This window comes from Lissotriton helveticus, chromosome 5_1 (assembly GCF_964261635.1).
Source record: "Lissotriton helveticus chromosome 5_1, aLisHel1.1, whole genome shotgun sequence".
Lineage (NCBI taxonomy): Eukaryota > Metazoa > Chordata > Amphibia > Caudata > Salamandridae > Lissotriton > Lissotriton helveticus.
In genome coordinates this window covers 822,018,851-822,032,876 of record NC_136065.1, presented here as the reverse complement: position 1 = coordinate 822,032,876, position 14,026 = coordinate 822,018,851, and the positions used below count along the sequence as shown (strand labels likewise).

The 14,026-nt window shown below is 38.5% G+C and overlaps 1 long non-coding RNA gene across 1 annotated transcript; it reads right to left on the bottom strand.

The window, feature by feature from the left end:
- Positions 1 to 3,606: 3,606 nt before the first annotated feature.
- On the bottom strand, positions 3,607 to 4,646 carry LOC144753386 (uncharacterized). The gene is made up of 3 exons (XR_013594326.1): positions 4,150 to 4,646; positions 3,997 to 4,055; positions 3,607 to 3,906 (listed from the first exon to the last, which is right to left on the bottom strand). It is a non-coding gene; the product is annotated as an uncharacterized LOC144753386 (long non-coding RNA).
- Between the last annotated feature and the right edge of the window lie 9,380 nt (positions 4,647 to 14,026).

Genomic DNA, 14,026 nt, shown 5'->3' with positions numbered 1-14,026 from the left:
TTGGTGTATATTTCACACAATGTTGTTTTTACATAAAACATATAAATCGCTTTGGTTGTAAAGTTTATAATTGTATAGGGAAACAATATGTTTAATTATAATATCTGGTATTTATCAAATATTAGTAAAGCAATTATATAATTTTGTTATAATTAGAAATAATTATATAATCTTTTTTTACTAATTAATAAAAATAATAATTATTTTAATAATTATTATTATTATTAATTAATAAACATAAACATTCATTGATTATTAACAAAAATATATATATTCACAGATAAAATAGAGACTTTTTTCAGGCCATTCTTTATATACTAAATGGTTCTACTTGTTATATTAATAATAATAAATAAGTTATATTATTTATCATTATTAATTATTCCCATAAACATTTATAATGTTTTATAAAAATTATACACAAAATTATTCATATAAATATACAGAATAACTAAATATTTACATCTTTTATTCAAAGTTTTACATAATTATTTTATATTATTAATATATAATACATATTATATATTAATTTATATTAAATATATTATTTTTTGTTAATAAAGGAAAATTGTCATGAGTATAGTGTATTAATTTGTTACATTATACATGTGTATGTATTATATATTTTTTATTTCACATTGTTTATTCTATTATCCTTTTACACAAATGGGTTAAGGGGACTACTTTTTTACCGCGTAAGGTTATTGCGCTCCATTCAGGACTGGAGAAGCTCGCGGTTGGGAGTTGCTTCGCGTGGAGAGAGGTAAGGTTATTTTTTAATACAAATTATAAGTAAGTGGTCATGTTTGAGGGTGTAATCAAACTCTGTAGTGTTTTTTGGTGTATGTATTATTAGTTTAAGTAGCGTTTGGGTGAAAAGTCTGCGTTATAGATGTGTCGTGCTTTTTTTCCTTCAAGTCTAATTTTAAGTGTTCGGAAATGTCTTCTTACATGGTTAATGTTAATTGTTAGTATATTTACAAATGTGAAGGGGGTATTTGTGGGTGGCTTTCGTTATGTATGTTATTTTACAGGTTTCGGTTCCTCGCATGAAAACTACATGGAAGGAAGCGTGTTTTTTAACGGAGAAACAAATGTTTAAGTTATTATGCTTATATTTTGACTTTTATCTCCTATTTTTCGTGTTTGCCTGGAGCGGTTTTTTCACTTTTTAAACCTTTTTCGGGTTTTTTGGAGGGTTTCGAATCGGATTGATACTTTGATATGCGTGACCGTTTTTTTAAAATTGTGTGTATATAACTTTAAATCCTAACGTGTACACACTACTGTTTTCGGGATTTCCTGGAGCGTTTTTTTACGTTTTACAATTTATTTTCGGGTTTTTGAGGGTTTCCCATATTGGAATAGTAAGATATTGGATTGGATTGTATGGATTGATTTTTCCTTGATTGCGTCTCTCAATTCCAAATATTGTAAGTATTTATTTTACAATTTTGATTGGGTGGGAAATGTCGATTTCTAATGTTATGTGTATGTTATAAAAAATTATAAACATTGCATATTTGTTACGAATTTTTTTACATATTTTTTAAAAGTTTGTCAAACAAATATGTTTTATTTATAATTCATTATATATGTTTATGACATGTGATTTTTATTAGTATTGTAAGAAGACATTCGTATATTTACTTGACATTTTTATAGAAGACTTTTTGCTATTATTGCCAGGTATTCTAAACCTCTAGTTGTAGGGTATAATGTGACTTGACTTTGAAGTAGTCGGAACATTTGTTGGGTTTGTTTAGTGAGTTTGGGCCCTATTTGTGACACTGATTGTTCCATTCTTAGTTCCTGATAGCTTTGTTCTTTTTTCAAAGCTTCAAGAAGGTTGTGGAATGTGGGTTTGCCTCTGTTTGTAGTTGCTTGGAAAGCATTATGCCACCCTTCAACACTGTTGTTGGTTTTCGCCTCTTGGTTTAAAGTACTGAGATAGACATTCCACCAAGGGATTTGGAATTTGGGCTGGCGTCGATGTCCTGATCTGTGCAACCTTCCCACCCAAGTGTCTTCAAAATAGTCTAGCAATGGTGTTAGCTTATCCTCATTCCTCTTATAATATGCGCTGTCAATTAATAAATTGTAATGTTCAGCAACATCTGTAACAGGGACGTAGGCCAGGGCTATTAACTTTTTAACTTGATAGGCAAAGGTGCTATCTGTAGAGTATAGTACACTTAAAGTAGATTTTTGGAGATGCCTCCATATACTCTGATTAAAATGATAATAGCAACCCTGGATTGCTGTGTGGGGAAATGTTCTCAAAATGCTATTTATCATAGCTAATTCGAAATCAATAATTATTTTTTCGGGAAAATAATTATTGATTTCCGTTTTGAGAACATTTAAAATTTCGGTGTAGGTTGTTTGCTGTTTGTTGGGTAGCAAACAGTAAATGAAAGGTATGTTAGAATGATGGTATAAACCGTGGATGGAATACAGTTGGTAAAAAGGTTTTGGGCAGGGTTTAAATGTTCCATCCATCATCCATTGGGGACACTGTTGGATTTTTCGTAAATTACTTGCAGTTGCAAACATAATTATTCTGTTTGTACTGCTTTCATTATCAAAAAGAATAAATTTATCTTTATTGTGTGTGATGGCCATTTCGGGTGAAATAATAATTTCTTCAAAACAAGTTGGGTTGGGTTGGGTTGTGCTAGTGAGTCGTTTGGTGCGTGCAATTGTGCGTTTCAGGGAATCAATAGAGGGTAGTTGCCCTGAAGCATGGTTAGGGATTTTTACCAGTTCTTCTTTAAGTATTTGGGTGGTGGGTTTGTCACTTTGTGTGCTAGCACTTTTAATACTTTCTAAGGCATCTCTAATTTCAATTTCGGTGACATTTGGGGGATGATTATGTTCTCTAGTAAATAGCACATTAGTTTCCTCGGTAGTGGCCCTCCCATAACATTTGTTGGAGTAATATTGTGTACACTTCCAAAAAACCTTTCTACCACTTTGTCTCTCCTGATTATACACATAACCCATGTAGCATAATAGCAATTTATTTTTCTGAGACATGACAAATTCTGCACCTTCAGTCATTTTGATTTACTTGTTCTAGGAAAGAGTAGAAAGAAACAAAATCAGTACACATTTTTTTACTTATGTGGTGCTAACATCATTAGTGATGCATTTATACTTACAGTTAATCAAAGTAGTAGTCACAGAAGCAGAAATGTCTTTTGAATGATGTTCTTGTATGTATGTCTTTATTTGCTGTTGGTATGAAAATATAGAAAAACAACGTTAATGTTTATATATAACAAACGTATTTCCTACTCAAAAGCAGTTGTCATTTTTGTCTACTAGTGCATTTTATGTAAACATTACATATACTTACTTGTTTAAATAGTAGAATAGTAGTAATTGCTGGAGTTCATCAATTTAGTACAGGTATGATCTGTAGAGTAGATAGAAGAAATAAAAGCAAAATATTATAATTTTAATACTGAACCGTTTGGAAATGTAACAGATTTAAACGTATACTAACTTCTAAATATGTTGTTTTCTTTGTTGTAGGTAGAATAGCTGTATGATGTATTCAGAATATCTGTAGAGGAAATATAAAATAGATAAGATGTTGTTAAGAACATAGACTGTGTTATTTTCGGCAGTTTTAGAGAAATGATAAATATACTTACATTTTTTACAAGGCGATTCTTCTATATTGGTATATTTTGTGTAGGATGTTTTCATATGATATGTAGAATAGATGTATGATGTTTTCTGAATATCTGTAGAGGCAATTTAAAATAAATAACATGGTGTTAAGAATATAGTTAGCGTTTTTTGTGCCCACATTTTAGCAAATAACAATTATACTTACATTTTTCTGAAGGGTATTTTTGTGTTTTGCTATAGTTGATCTTGGATTTTTCAAATGATCTATAGGGAAGATGTAAAAAGCAAGATATGTTGTTTAAAAATGTGCATTAATGAAATTGGCCGTTTTATAACAAACACATCTATACTTACATGTGTAATTAGGTTAGTTTTATCGTTTTTGCTGTAGAAATAGCACCATTTCTGTATATCTGTAAATATAATGTTAATGAAAAATAAATACTCTTGTAAATTAGTGTTTAAACAAAGCAGTTGGTGTGTAACAGAGAATTATTATATACTTACTATCTGATTTTGCACATGAAGAAATATGACCATGTAATAGGAATTGTGTTGGAGTAGTTTCTATCAGAAAAGTAGGAAGACATGAAAATAAAATAAGTCTAAGAGTTAGGAGATGTAAGGAAAATAGTGCACTTCTAATGTAGTTTTCTACTAAAATGCTGTGTTACTTACTTGATTAATTAGCTAGTAAGCTGGATCTTTAAAGATGTTTATTCTGCAACAAAATCTTCAAAGTGTTGGCATCTACTTTCCAGATAGGTAGCAGCAACAAATGGTAGAATGCATGTAGCCCTTTTATAGTATATGTGTTATGTGTGCTTTGATTTGATTGGTTGTAGGATGTAAGGAAGCATAGTATAGGCTAGTTTGAATTTTTTTAAGTTAATTGGAGTGTTTGTTGATGTGAGAATGGTGGTATGTGGTTGTTCCCGCATTAAAGCAGGTTCGTGTTTAAATGAAATATATTTATATGTGAAAATAAGTAATGAAAATGTTAGTTAAATGCAAAGAATAATAGAAAATGATAAAATGCATGTAATAGAATGTATATTAAATGTGGATTAATAGTAATTTTATGTAAGAAACAGGTATTATATGTGAAAAGTTTTTTTTACTGAGAAATGACTTTTATTGATGATAAAGATGGTATTTTAGAAAGAAAAGTGTGCAAACATGAACTCGATATTATTTTTTTAACGATATTGTGGTAGTCTATATTTTTGTAGTCGATATTTTTGTAGTGTTAGGGCTAATTTCATGTCCAACGATATAATTGTAGTCGATATTTTTTTAAGCGATATTTATGTATTCGATATAGTTAGTACTCGATATTTTTTACTCGATATTTTTGTAGTTTGTGTAATAAGTATAGTAAGTCGATATTTTTGTTGTCGATAATTTGTCAACGATATTTTGGTAAGTCGATAATGTGTCCGTCGATAATATTTCAGTGATCCGATTTCAAGATTTTAAAAGCAAAGCATGATGCTTTAAATTCAATGCGTCTGATGACTGGCAGCCAATGTAGTTTAGCAATCGTACTGCGGGCTGAGCAGAACCGTGGAAGGCCTACCAGGGCCCTGGCTGCCGCATTCTGGACCCGTTGAAACCGCAAGACCTCCGCCTGATTCGCGCCCAAAAGCAGTGAACTTGCGTAGTCAAGTCTAGATAGTACACTGGCTTGAACTACCATCTGGCTAGTGGGGGCATCAAAAAATTTGAGGATAGGCCTCAGCCCGCGTAAGATGCCGAAGCACATAGATGCCACCTTCTTAGTGTGACATGAGAAGGTAAGCTTAGAGTCGAGCCAGACGCCAAGGTTCTTTAATTCAAACACCGGTTTTGGGGGGGTCCTAGCTCCTCAGGCCACCAATTTGCACCCCACAGATCTGGCTGTTTACCCAGTACCATCCCCTCGGTTTTTAAGGCGTTGAGCTGTAAGCAGTTGGTCGTTAGCCAGCTGGCAACTGCCCTCAAACCATCCGCAAAGTTGGATGCCCGTTGGTCGGAATCTCCGTTAAGGGCCACCGCCAACTGGGTATCATCGGCGTAAGATACCATTGTGAGACCCCATCTCTTCGCAACCTCCGCTAATGGTTGAACATAAAGGTTGAAGAGAGTGGGGCTCAACGCCGACCCCTGCGGAACTCCTTGGGTGATGGCACGGGATTTAGATCTAACTGGTGGTACAACCACCTGAAAGGAGCGTTCCGAGAGGAACGACTGAAACCAGTCTAAGGCACTGCCTGAGATGCCAGCCTCCCTGAGCCTTTGGACAAGAATGGAATGGGATACAGTGTCAAAGGCGGCACTAATATCCAAAAGGACCAGTGCCGCCGTTTGACCGGCATCTAGTACAGAGCGGAGATGTTCGACCATATACAGGAGTGCCGTCTCTGTACTGTGTCCAGGTCTAAAGCCGTTCTGTGTGGGATCCAATAGTTGAGCTGAAGTCAGATGTTTTGATAGAAGATTATTCACATGGGCCTCTGTGATCTTTGCCACCCATGGAAGGAGAGAAATTGGGCGATAGCTCTCCGGCTTCGATGGATCCAGTCCAGGTTTTTTTATAATAGGCATAACACAGGCGGCTTTCCAGGCAGGCGGAACTGAACCGGTGATTAGAGATTGCTCCACAAGATGACGAATGGGAGGGAGGCAAAGGGGCGCTGATTCCACAAATTGGGCCGGTCTTAAAGGGTCATCTGGGGAGCCAGATTTAACCTTGGCCACCAAGAGGTTAAACTCTAATTCTGATGGTATAGAGAGAGCGGCCATACCTAGGGAAGTACGAGGTGTTGTAATTGTACTATCCCAGTCAACTTTGGGAAAAGAGCGATAAATAGCGCTAACTTTTTCCACAAAGAAACTGGCCAGACCCTCACAGTGATCAAGGGAACAAATCTCGTTGTTGGGGAGTCTGTTCACCGTAAGCTCCTTCAGAATCTTAAAGACCAACTGGGAAGGGTTAGAGCTAGCCTGAAGTTCCCGTGCATAGTAATCAGCTCGGGCCCGACAGACAGCTCTATGGTAAGCCTTAACCTTAGCCAGGTAGACGACTTTTAGGTCTTTCTCAAATCTCTTCCTCCAAGCTCTTTCGGCTTGCCGACAGGTAGCTTTTAATCTCCTGAGGTCCTCCGAGTACCAAGGGTTAGACTGGGAGGAGCGATTCCTACTCCAGGTAGCTGGTATCAGTAGGTCAAGCACTTGAACGATCCAGGCGCAAAAGGTGTGATATCCAATTTCCACGTCATCCGAATAAACTAAGGGTGTGATGGTCAAAGCACGATGGAAATCCTCCAATTTGAGCTTTTTCCAGGGGCGCCTGAAAGTTGTTTTGTCAGGCTTCCCGGTGGAGCAGGCTGCCGTGGTAATAAAAAACTCAATGAGGTGGTGATCACTCCATCCCATAGGTTTAGGGGGGGAGACCTCAATCAATTGAAGGTTAGTGAAGACCGGATCTAAAATATGGCCACCCTCATGAGTTGGAAGACGGATCAATTGGGTCAACTGTACAGCTTCAAGATCGTCTAAAACCAGCAAAAACATCTAAAACCATCTAAAACCAGCAAAAACACAAGAGGCAACAGCAAAAAGTGGAAGGGAGACCCCAGCCAATGGTGCCAGGTCTAACAGAATGTAATTGGGTATTGTGGCATAGTTGCATCATTTCAGGAATGTCACGTAAGAAGAGTAATGTAAAAGTAACCAAATTACTAATTTTGAAAGCCATCTGACGTTTTGTGGCCATTTTATGAATTTAATAATTATAATTATTATTTTCAATTGATTCACTTCTTGTGACAGTTATATTAAAGGTTGTGTTATATCACTTCCTTTAATGTCATCAAATATGTTAATTAATTACAAATTCTCAAAGCACATACACATCAAATACACATATCTAGATACATACGTATAATCAAATTAAATGTTTATGTACACTGGGATATGCTGTACATTTGTGTTTGAGTGTGGTGTTTATGTAGGAAAAAGCCCACTCCTGAGTAGTCTTCCAAAGATAAGATAGTTGTCTGTGGATCTTATGTTTGGGAGAAATAAATTCCATAGTTTGGCTGCTTGAACAGAGAAAGATTTCCCACCTATGTTTTTCTTCCTCTATGGTGGGATTTACAGGCGTACTGCCAATCTGCAGCGGCGGTTCGTTTGCTGAATGTATTTGGTGATTTTTTTTTCCTAATGAAAATCGATTCAGTTCATTATACTGCTTTGTGGGTGATTAAAAGCAGCTGGTATGTGGATCTTCTGGAAACCGGTAACCAGTGTAGGGCCCTCAAGGCAGAGATGCGAGCTTGTGGTTTTACATAGATGAGTCATCTTGTAGCAGAGTACTGACCATTGTAGCCTTTTCATAGTTGATAACGATGATCTGTGGGAGAGGCTATTGGCATAATCAAGTTTAGGCAGTACAAGAGAGAAGTATGGTGGCTTGAACCTTGTGTGGAAATCCCAGATGGGAGAAGATGCATCTCAGAGTTTTCAAAGTAATAAAGCTTGATCTTTCTAATTTGTCCACTTGGGCATTCATTGATAACTTGGAGTCTATGGTAATTCCAAGGTTTCTTACTTTGTTAGATATTTTAGGAGGTGTTCCCAGATCATTGGGCCAGGGACAAAGTGGGTCATCATTTTTCAAATCTCTACATGTGAGTATTTCTGTTTTGGAGGCATTCACTTTGAGATGACTCCATATCATCCACTGATCAACGGCTCTGAGGCAAATGAAGATTTGTGAGTTTCCAATGTCTATGGGGCTTTCCAGTTTAAGGGGTATTTTTGTGTCATCTGCATAGTTATAGCATGTGAACTGATATTCATTGATGACTGGAGGTAATGACTTCAAGTAGGTGTTGAAAGGCATGGGTGGGACGATAGAGCCTTGAGAGGCCCCTGCTTTTGTGAAGTACGGTTTAGAAGAGAACGTTGGAGAATGGATGACATTTGTTCTGTTTTGAAGGTGGGATGTGATCCAGTCGAGGGTAGTCCCCTCAATGCCGGCTTCGTAGAGTCTTTGGATTAGAGTGTCATAGTCTGCAGTGTCGAAGGCAGCTGAGAGGTCCCTGAGAAGTAGTATAGCAATCCAGTTGCTATACTACTCTGGGCGAATGCTGCTCTTTCTCTTAGTTTGCCCAGGAAAGTCCTACTTGTAATCGGTCTGCGATTGTCGGGGTCAAGTGGGTCCAGGTTAATATTTTTCAATAATAGGCATATATATGCCTTTTTTAGGTCTTTTGGAAAGATTCCTGTACTCAAGGAATTATTGATGATTCTTCTTACTAGTGTAGCAGCATAAGAGTTAAAAGATTATTTTTGCATGTTTATGGTGGACATTGACCAGGATCGCAGCCGGCAGGCCTGCTTGCTTTGACCAGATCCATAAATTCATTGTGTGATATTTGTTGGAAGGAATGGAGAGACTGGGTTTACCTACTTTTTGAGTTTTATTTGGAGATGGGTTGGTACTGGTGGTTTTCCTTTGTTTTAAATAGGAGCCCAACATGTCTGTCTTGGTTGTGTAATGATTTGCCAGTTTGTATGTGAATCCTTGAATAATGGGATGAGTTCTTTCTATGCTTTAGGTTCATGAAATTCTGTAAGAATTTTGTGAAATTCTTTATTTGCACATTTAGCATTTTGAATTCTGTCTGAATAGTACCCTTGCTTAGCTTTTTTGATAGCTGACTTGTATAATCTGTTGAGTTTCTGTAGGTGAAGTTTGTTTTGATTGCGATTTGTTGTGAGCCAGGTGCATTGTAGCTCTCTAATTTGCAATTTTATCTCTTTTAGGTCTGTTTTTCTTCAAGATTCCTGTTTTCTTTTTGTGCTGGTTTGTTGTTCTGAGTGGTATAGGGATATCAACAGCTTCCTGTAGCCACTCATATAGTTCTGAATTTAATTTATTGCGTCTAGATCTTTGTTGGATGTTAGTTGTGTTTCAAAGTATTTAAAATTTAGTTTGTTCCACGGTCGATAAAAGGATGCATGTAAGGTGGTTTTAGGTGTGCTGCTTTGTGGTGTTTTATGTTTGAAAGCTAGCAAATGGTGGTCTGGCCATGTGACTGGAGTAATCGTTTCAAAGGTAACTAGTTCTGGATTGGCAAAAATGACATCTAGGATGTGTCCAGTGATGTGTGTGGGTTTGTGGACAACCTGATGTAGGTTCAGTGTGCCAAGGCTAGTGAGTTTTTGGATGGGCATATTGGGCTTGTCAAATCAAATGCTGAGGTCACCCAGAATGCATCTGTGTTATCAGGTTTGAAACTGCATCTAGAAATGTGTCTGGGAATTTTGTATTGCTAGGTGGAGGTCTGTAAAGGAGAAGAAATTTACAGGAGGAAGTTGGTGTACGGTTGCAACTGATAAAGAGGGCCTCACAATCTGATATGCAAACATAGACAACTTTTAAGGGAATGTATTGTTTGCTTGAATATAACAGCTCCTCTTGTGCCTATCCGATTTTGTGTGATGGTTCGACAGCCTAGAGGATTGGCTTCATGCGACACTGGAGCCATGTCATCTCCCAACCATGATTCAGTTCTGAAGAGTAAGTTATGTTGTGTGTCAGTGAGTAGGTCTGAGATGTGTTGCTTGTTTTTAGAGAGAGATCAAGCTTTTATTAGTAGACAGTTTAGAGATTGTGTTTTGGTGATGGTGTGACTTTGTTTTATAGAAGAGTGAGCAGTATTTTTTGAACTTGTAGCTGATGTGTTCTTAGTGCTGTTTTTAGCTGTATGAGGATGGCAATCATGTTGCTTTTCTATATTGTATTCGTCATCCAGCAGGCTTAGAAGGCATTTTGATGACTCGGCATGTGTAGGTAGTGGAGATGGAGTTTGAGAGTGAGTTGGTGAGCTGTGTTGTTTTTATAGAGTAGCCTTGCATAATAGACATGGAGATGCAATGTTGTGAAGAGTTGTTTGTTGTTTGTTATGTTTGCCTCTGTTTAGGGTGGACGGTGTATGAGTTAGGGGTGCTGGTGCAGCATAGGGGTCATGTTGTAAGGCTTTGAATTGTGCAATGGATGAGAGGCGTTTGAATGAGAATTGCTGTGTTGGTTTATTTGTGTTAGGTGTGGGGAAAGAGAGAAAGGTTGGCAGTAAAGATGGTTATGGATGAATATTATTTGTGCTGTCAGGAGGGTGGGAGTGGGTGTATGCTGCAACAGTGTGTGTGTGTTTAATTTGTTGTGCTGGTGTGTCTGTTATGTATGGTGTCTGTGGAGTATTGAAAGGAGTTGATGATGTAGTGGTTTTCTAGGAAGGATTTGTACTTGTGAAGTATTGTTAGTGAGTGGAAGTTGAATGGGAAAGGGGGTGGTGATGTCTTTTTGGAAAATAGTGTATGCTAGGAGTGATGGTGTTCAATTTGGTAGCTAGAAGGTGCAATATGTGTGAAAAGAGAAGTATGGTGTTGGTGGATGAAATTAGGTAGGGCTAAGTATGGGTTTAGTGGTGACAGAAAGGGATCTGTTAGGAGCAAGTGATGAAGCAAAGCTTCGCATATTTTGCGGCTTGCCGAAGTCAAGAACCTCGTTTATGTGTAATAAGGTAACAAATGTATGTTCTACTAACGTTTATTTTTGTTTAGGCAAAGTTTACGAAGCTTGCCTATGTGTATTTCTAATGCATTTAATCCGTGTCCTTTAATATGGCCGCCGCTTGTATTTTAGTTACTGCGCATGCGTCAGTCACACTCACGTGTCCTGACGCGTCTGCAGAAGTGGAGGGAAATTTATGCGCATGCGTAATGCATAGCTGTGCCCATCATGTGGTACTGCTCGTGCCACTGCTCTTGTGCCTGTATTCATGTAGCTAACATTTAAACTGCATAAGTATATTTTATGATGATAAGTAGAAAGTACAAACCCTGTGATGTGTTTTCATGATGACATTATTATGTATTAATTTGTTTTCGCTTACTTTTCATGTACCGCGGGGAATGGGGGTCTGAGAGAGAGGAGAGCCATATTGGAGGTCCCTTCTGCGCCTGCGCAACTCTCTGCGGCACAGTAGACCTTGACTGATGGAACATAGCCAGTTGGCAGCGATGGGCGAGATGCTCCTGAGAAAGTCACCTCTGCCCTGCGAGAACAGCGAATGTGGCTCCTTATATGTTACAATGTAATGTTGTGCTACTGCTTGCCGTGTAGCTTCTCATGGGAACCCCAATCTTTCTAGGCGGTGCCCAAACATGCAAATACAGGCTTGAAATATTGAATTGTGATTGGTGTGTTACCCAAATCCTACCTTAGGACCAATCCAAATTGAGGGATTCTGACACTTTGCAACATTGGGGGGTGGTACACTGTCCCCAAACTGTATATCTACCCTGGGTTCACCTAGGGAACCGTCCGACTTGTCTGGTTTAGCTGACCTGTCACTGACCCATCGTACTCAATAGGTGACTGAAGATACAGAGCGCCTGCGGAGCACTCTGTCCGAAATTGACCATAGACTAAGGTTCTACTGAACCTTAAAGTGCTGGCGAAGCACTTTGCTGGGAGTTCGCTGACCCAATCGGGGTCTTGATCGATAGCTGCAGAGCGGGTGGAGCGCAGGCGTTGCTTCCGAACTGTGGGTGCCGGTCCTGTCCTGAGCGGTCCTGTCTGAGGGTTTGCTGTCCTGTCCTGAGGTCCTGTCCTGATTTCCAATCCGAGGGTGTCCTGTCCTGTCCGGGGTGTCCATTCTGCACCTGCTGTCCTTTGAGGGGTATCCTTCCTTGAGGGTTTCCTGTCCTTAACTGACCCGTGGCCAGGGTTTGGTTTCCACACCATTCTAGGTAAATATTGCTCTGAACCTCTTAAATCTTGCACCTTCTGAATTTCTAACTTTTGCTTCAATAAAGTTTCCCTTTGCATATGTTATTTTTCCATGTCTTTCCGCAACTGTTGAAAGTCATTTATATTTTTCCATAAGTTTGTTCTCATGTCTTCTCACTTGTTAGAAATTATATTTTGCATTGCAGTTTGTCATTTTCTGATATGGTCTAGAACCTCATTGCCTAGACTATTTAAAGGCCCGTTTACTTTAAGTGAAGCGTGTTACTCTTTATAGGCCCTCCTGTAGTTATACATACAATAGTCTGCCCATGCTTAAATATTACTGAATAGCATAGTATCTTCTCGTAGCATTTTATGTCAGTATTTCAATGATTACTTTGTCGTTATTTCTCTATAGTTACATCATTTACATTATCTTGGTTATTGATTGCCTTATTCTAATGTACCTTATGCATGAAACGAATGAACTTTAGATAAACATTTTAAAACTTCCCGTTGTCCGTGGTCATTTCAACAGTATTTTGAATGTTATTGGTTGGGTTTGTATTTTGCTGCCTTTCCTTTTACAGCTAGCTCCCTGATTCATTGTGGTCATTAGGTACCCGCATCGGTGGATGGTAAGTCGGGTGCACTGAGAAAACATAATAGAGAACAAACACACTCAAATTGGTAGAGCTCGTGAAGTCACCTGGTCGATGTATATGGTGATTTGAAAATATATGGGCCCTGAAGCCGGAAACGGCGAAAATTATTGGTCGGGCGGCCTCGCGCGCTCTATCAGTTTTACTGGTAGCAGAGGTATGGTTAGGGACTAGCTAAAGGTTAGGCAGGATTAGTTGGACTAGTTGAGTCGGAAGCTGCTAGTACATTAATGCTGCTAGAAGAGCGGCTGTTCTAAGAGACCTGATCATTCTCTTGTGAATACGCTGTTTTGGAATTCATGAATTGCTGAATTGTTATTATTCTTGTTTTTATATTGTTATATGTATTAATCCATGCGTTCATAAACCGTTTAGTTTTGTGTTGTCCGAACTCCCCGGGGAATTGAAAGGGCAAGTGGTGAATAGAATCCATTGTCCTGAGGTCACAGGCTCGAGGAAAGTTAGGTGCAGGTTAAGATAACCGGGAAGCACTAACTAGGGTTTTCTGAATACATGTGTGAATAAATGTCAGTAACGGGGTTCATTGGCAAAATTCCCATAGTGGCGTAACCTAGTAAGGGTCACATCGGAAGAGTAGCAGGTTCCTCGGAGCTTGGGTGAAAGCAAAGGGGTCCGCTGAGAAACCTTAGACTCAGATATATCCCGGAGAAGTGGATGAGTTTTGGGGAATAACAGGTTCACCGATGCTAGAGTGAAGGGTAGGCGGAAGGGATCTGCCCGCAGCGTGTGAAAAGTAAATGGAAATAGTTTACTTGCAGTAAAAGAATTCTTTCTCTGTCTAGACACTTGAGCACTGTGGCGAATGTGTATTTGTTGTAAAATAACCAAGCACTGAGCACTTTAAAAGAAAGAAAGTTTCCGTTACCTTGTGAAGGGAGGGAGTCAGTCGCGAAGCGCCTCTGACGTCACTCTGTGC